This window comes from Leptinotarsa decemlineata, unplaced genomic scaffold (genome assembly GCF_025532065.1).
Source record: "Leptinotarsa decemlineata unplaced genomic scaffold, Ldec_3_MD MMD2_P_RNA_scaffold_6, whole genome shotgun sequence".
Lineage (NCBI taxonomy): Eukaryota > Metazoa > Arthropoda > Insecta > Coleoptera > Chrysomelidae > Leptinotarsa > Leptinotarsa decemlineata.
This window is the reverse complement of record NW_027412533.1, coordinates 11,682,710-11,688,709: the sequence shown is the minus strand read 5'-3', so window position 1 is coordinate 11,688,709 and position 6,000 is coordinate 11,682,710.

The window sequence follows — 6,000 nt, the reverse complement described above, 5'->3', positions numbered from 1 at the left end:
ATCGAGCACATCAAATTTTCTATGGGGGTGTTAAGTGCAACAAAAAATGTCCCCATTCAATAATCTGACGATTTCGATCTGACGCAAACTCGCGGCCATTATTATAATGTACAAAAAAAATTCGTCATTATGAAATACTCAAGCGCGTCAGATTAGGATATATATCGTTCATCTTTATGTTCTAGTCGTGCTGTCTCATAATCTGACGATTATCTAGAGGGATTCACCTAATCTGACAAGAAAAATATCAATTTTTCATTTTTTTTTTTTAATCATTGAACTCAATTAATTGAAAAGCTCAGGAAACAGCATGCAAATAAATGAGTGTATGTTTTTTAAGTAGAATACTTGTATTTACAAGAAAATAGTTTTTTTTTAAATGCTGAAAAAAATTTAATTTTTTATAATCAATTGAATAATTATTCATCAGCTTTATTTTCATCACGAACAAGTCTCTGTGATCAGCTGTGATGGCGTCATGACAACAGAATTCAGAATGGGGACGGAGTGAAAGAGTAATAGATAGAGAAAAAGTGAAAGAGGAATAGAAACGTGGAAAGGGAAATGTATGTATCACATAACTGCATGCATTAAACTTTATCAACGAATTTTCGTTATTTCGGCTTGCGGAAATCGTCAGATTATATATTTTTCGTTATCCTTGGATTATTTCCTTCGGAATAAAAAAAATTGCTACGCCCGAGAATGTCGAAATGTCGTTATTTTTTTACAACTTTGCTGCCCTCTCCTTACTTTACGTCACTCTCAAATTGTCAGATTACTGGAATATACACTTTTTAGCATGTACTTAACTCACCCTACCTTAATCTGACGCGCATATATTCGAAATGGATCATTTGAAATTCAATATCGAAAAGATCAATTTTGCAATAATTCAACAAACTGTGGCTATGGAGCAGAAGCCTTCTATATCTTTGACTATAGATAAAAGTTATAAAATGGAGAAGATGTCGATGCTAACCACGCAATATGGTAAATCCATTCAAGTAGTTTTGTTGGACGAGGAAAATAATACTTTTACATCATGGCTTCCAAAACGTGTCACAGAACATTGTACGGAAGAAATGATTCACGAAGTGAATTCATCCAAAGCCAATTTCATTTTTACATATATGGGTCAAAGTTCTCAGGATTATCCTGGTGCCAAAACCCGCTCACTAGTCAAATTCGATATTTTAGATTGAATATAACTTCAATATCTTTGTAAATAGTAAAAATATGGAATATCAATGTAAAATATGGATTATCTCCCGTGCTTCAAACATGATCAAATTTCAAGTGAGTGCTTCTTTTTGCAACATAATTTCCAAACTAATGAATGCATTTTGTGTATTTTCAGAGTACGAACATGTGGATGCAATATTCAGCAGAAGAGTGGCCGGAAGCAGTCAATTTGGATTCTTCAATAAGGAGGTTGGCTTGAGAATTAGCCGACTTGAGTTTTGACGCTCTTCACTCATTAAACTATGATTTAAGTGCATGTTATGTTGCTGAAGAGGTAGGAGAACTTTTGGAGCTCAGCAAGAAATATGAGCTTAGTGTGGCACTGTGCCATAAATATTCGTATGGAAGCAGGAATTTCGATGAGTTCTGTGAGCTAATAATTGAAGCAGACTTGAAGCATTTTCTTCACAGCATATCCGTCTACCTACCACAGAATATCAAAGGGAAATATCAATTGGAACCACAAAATCCCAACCCACAACCGAAAGAATCTTTAAATAATGGTGTTGTGAATATTTGAAATCTATTGTGTACGTTATAAATAAAATGATGTTTCAATCCATGTTTGTCTATATCTAATTGTTTGTAAAAAAAAATGCAGAAGATATTTATTGAGTGTTTTATTATTCATCAATATTGAATACTCCATGGTGGATTACATGTCAATCTTATTACAATTCAGCCTGAACAGAGCCATTTAGGGCATTATAGGACAAAACAGCAGCGTGTAGGATGAGTGCATATACTTTGGTGTTTGCTGGAAACTTCACCTTGCGTGTTTCGAATTCTATTTTGATGTCGACAGTAGATGACTTCATAGCATCGGGTTGGTGGGAGCAGTCGATGATAAATAGTGGATTCTTGTGAAAGCTACCAATATCCATCATCGGCTCACTCATAGCTTTATCGTAGTAGCTGCGTTGGAAGTTTTTATATGCATAGTTAGCTGACGAGTCTAACTTCTTGTCAAAATCCAGATTCCAACGCTCATATGAATATACTTCAGAGTTTAGAGATAGTCGAATATTATTAATATTCACATCTTTTGATATATTTTCGGATTGGTCAGTGATTTGAAAGCCGATGATGATGTATCGAGGTCTTTCAAGGCTATTGGTTGTCTTCACGGCCCAAATATCTGAGGATGTATCACGAAGTGTGGGTAATTCATAGAGGTCCCATATACGATAAGCCACCTTTACTTTTGAATTATTCGCATTTTTATTCTTGCGGTTCAATAGCTTCAGTTTCTGACGATCTTCCGGCACAATGTGTCTGAATCTCCATTCTATTTTGTTGATTTCTAAATGAGCATCGACTTCTCCAATAAAGGAATTTTTGAATGAGCGTGCAATTATCAAAATGAGCTCTTGCTTGACATTCAATACCCCTCTGTTGTAATCATCAGCAAAACCCATGAGATACTTCAAGGGTAATTTACCGCTGAATACATTGCTGACGGAATCCAATATATCTTGTTTATTCAAATCAAGACCCCATCCTATTGGTAGTAGGGAATTTGCATGTGTTTGTCCAAATGATATCATCGTTTTCATTGTGGTAGTTATGCCGCGTTTTCGAACAACGGCCACTTGCTCTCCACCCATTTCATAGCGAATTTCGTCGAAAAGGAAGGCGAGGGCATTATTGGATAGGTAGCACTGCTTCGTGGCATCAGATGGTGTGAACTTCCCCTCGATATAAATGTAACTGCCTGCAATATCGAGTATAAGGTCTTGAAAATTGATTGGGATTCGGATTTCATCTGAATTTTTTTAATATGGTGATTCATACGGTTTATATGTAGGCTCATGAAGGCTGATTAGAGAATGATCAAACATGGGCTCCTCGAATACCTCCAGCTTATCACTCGTGGTGATGGTCGCCATGTTATTACTATTTTTTATATCGCACCTTCAAGCCAATAGATTTAAGAAAGTTTGAACTTCTAGCACTTAGCCTATATCTTGACCGTTTGGCGGGCATACGTGGAATGAATCGACTTTTAGATTGTCTCTTCTTCAAATGCACATGATCATAGTCTACATCAAATGCATTACGCTGATTCAACTGCTGCCGCTGCTGCAATCGCTGGTTATTGAAGCACAACCCCATTTTTTAGAAACAATTATGGTGAAATCAAAAGCTTTATCAATTATTATCATCTGCTCAGCGTTAGGAAATGATAAATACTGAGTTAAAATTCTGTCAACTCCTGCTTTATACTAATTTTTTCACAGATGATCATCGCTCACCATCGTTTTTGCTCAATTGTTTGAATGGAAGGTTGTTTTCTCATATCAGATTGCATCGATTTGATATCCTTTTCCATATGTTCACACTTTTTTACAATTTCCACTAATTTCAGCCCAAGCGTAATGAGATCTTCCCTGACTGATGCGGAATATATTTCTACTCCATCTAATCTCAAATTGATTTTATCAATATCAGAATCTGATTCTCCTCTGATCTTTGAGGTGTTAAAACCAACATATTCCCGATTAACATAATCCGTACTCTCAAACGTTTATTTTCCATATCAAAGTTTCCATCGGAAGTCAATTTAAAACCAACTCCAGGTTGTCCTCGCAAAACAGTGTTTGAAACTGCCTTACTTCTGCGACCAAACTTATCGATGCTTCCACCACTCATTTTTGTGATACACTTATGACGGTCGTCGATGTTGTGAATCAACATATGAGAAATGATGATCGTTATAGCCTAATCAATTCCAATTTAACTATTATTTCTTCACCATTGAAATTGATTAGATTACCATTATCATCCAATATGCGTAAAGTGATATTGTCGAGGTATTTACGACAGCCAGGCTGGATTGGCATACAAATAATATTTTGCGGTTCCTTGGTGAGTTTGTAACCGGTCTCTACATCAATATCAAATTCGAAGATGCTATGGATTTCATCACCATTTGAATATGACATTTACAATCCACATATATGACATTTACAATCCACACGAATAATTCTCACCTTATTGATATATACGGGCAATGTTGATTCATGACTTTCATCGATACAAAACACATCGGCTTTGAACCCTAAAAGTTCGGCAATAGTGTTTTCATGTTTGAGATGGATGTAATATTTCGACCTCATTTCACATTTCAGAGTGTTGTTGTTTGCGTTTAGGAGAAATACTCCATCGATATTCTCCTCAGCTCCATTTTCTACTTGCATTTCTTTGGATTTGATGAATTTTTGAATCACCTCATTGATTTCATCAATTTCATATGTTCCAAGTGGAATTTTTATAATGATAAGAGGTGAGTTAGCTTCTTTAGAATATGCGATAACATTATTTTTCACATCCACACTGAATATGGAGTTGTAGGAATAAAAACCGTGTAAACCCAGACCATAATTAGCGCCACAATCCAATTCGATGAGTGGGTAGAAGTTGGCGCTCAACTCAACTCAACCCGACAATGGAAACGTGCGTGACATGACTGATGAATTTTCACTGATTCATGTCTTTTTATTATTGACAGCAGAAATTGTGGAGTAATCGTAATTTTTTAGGTGGTCTGTCCAGATGATCCATCCCATCATGTGTGACTACATTCACAGCATTCACTTTACAATAACAACAGAATTTTTTTTGTAGGTGGCCCATCATTCACATCAGAATTATTGCTGTTGCCGCTGGAATTATTCTGATGGTCTTCGCAGTACTGATACTTCAAGACATTAATATCATTTTGTAGATTTTGTGGTAACTTGTCCCATACAGATTCAATTTCATGCGATGCACACCCAATCAACACCCATTTCTCTTAAAGTGCGTACTCTGGAATATGCGATCAATGAATGACCCATCCTCTTGATACTTTTCCTGTCCTGCGCTGGTGTTATCTCCATGTCTTGCTATGTAGAAATTCCAAACACAAATGACCACACCATACTGTGTTGAATTGTTGCTTACGCTCATAGTTATATGTGATAATATTGATAGAATTTGAAGCCCCTATAAAAATAGTGAATTGATTCTTTGCAGGGGGTAAATCACCGAAACTATCAAAATATTTCACTGAAGTGTCACTTTTTCTGTATGCTACCCAATATGTTCTTTGACCATGTCGACTATCCAAATTTACCATGGCAGATTCAAATCAGAGTGGTCTCGATTTTTGCAAATCGTCACGCATATATACCCCCAAAAATATGGAATCATCATTTCTCAGCATGATAGTTGAGGTCGATGTTGGAGAGAGCTCTTTGAGGTAGCAAATCTATGAATTTTTTGAAATTTGAGGTTTCAAATAGACTCCTAATCCTTTACGGTAAGGCTTCAAGTAGATACCTCTTCCTCGTTTACCTAGAGCGATTGTCTCCATGTTTTCATTATGTCGATTTGCCTCACTCAATTGCTCCCTACTCGCTTTCGCTGCTTGTACTGTTTCGTTATGCCAGCTGTAGCACCGGCTAAACTACCTAGCGCCGATAAACCAGCAAAAATTGGAATGAGTGGTAGTATTCCACCAATTTTAAGAATTGGTATGATTTGCGGTGTGCGAATTTTCTTTTTCCCACCCGCAGCCCTCGTATATTTGCGTGCTGCTTTTAGTGCAATTTCAGCTGCTCTTTTGGAATTTTTGACAACAAATTCACTTCCGCCCGCTTTGTGTAGAACATCACGCACTTTCTTAACGATTCCAGAACCAAAAGCTATCTCCTTAGAATCTTTCAATAGTTTTTTTTTATTTTTTTTTTTTTCTTGGTAGGACCCCTTTTT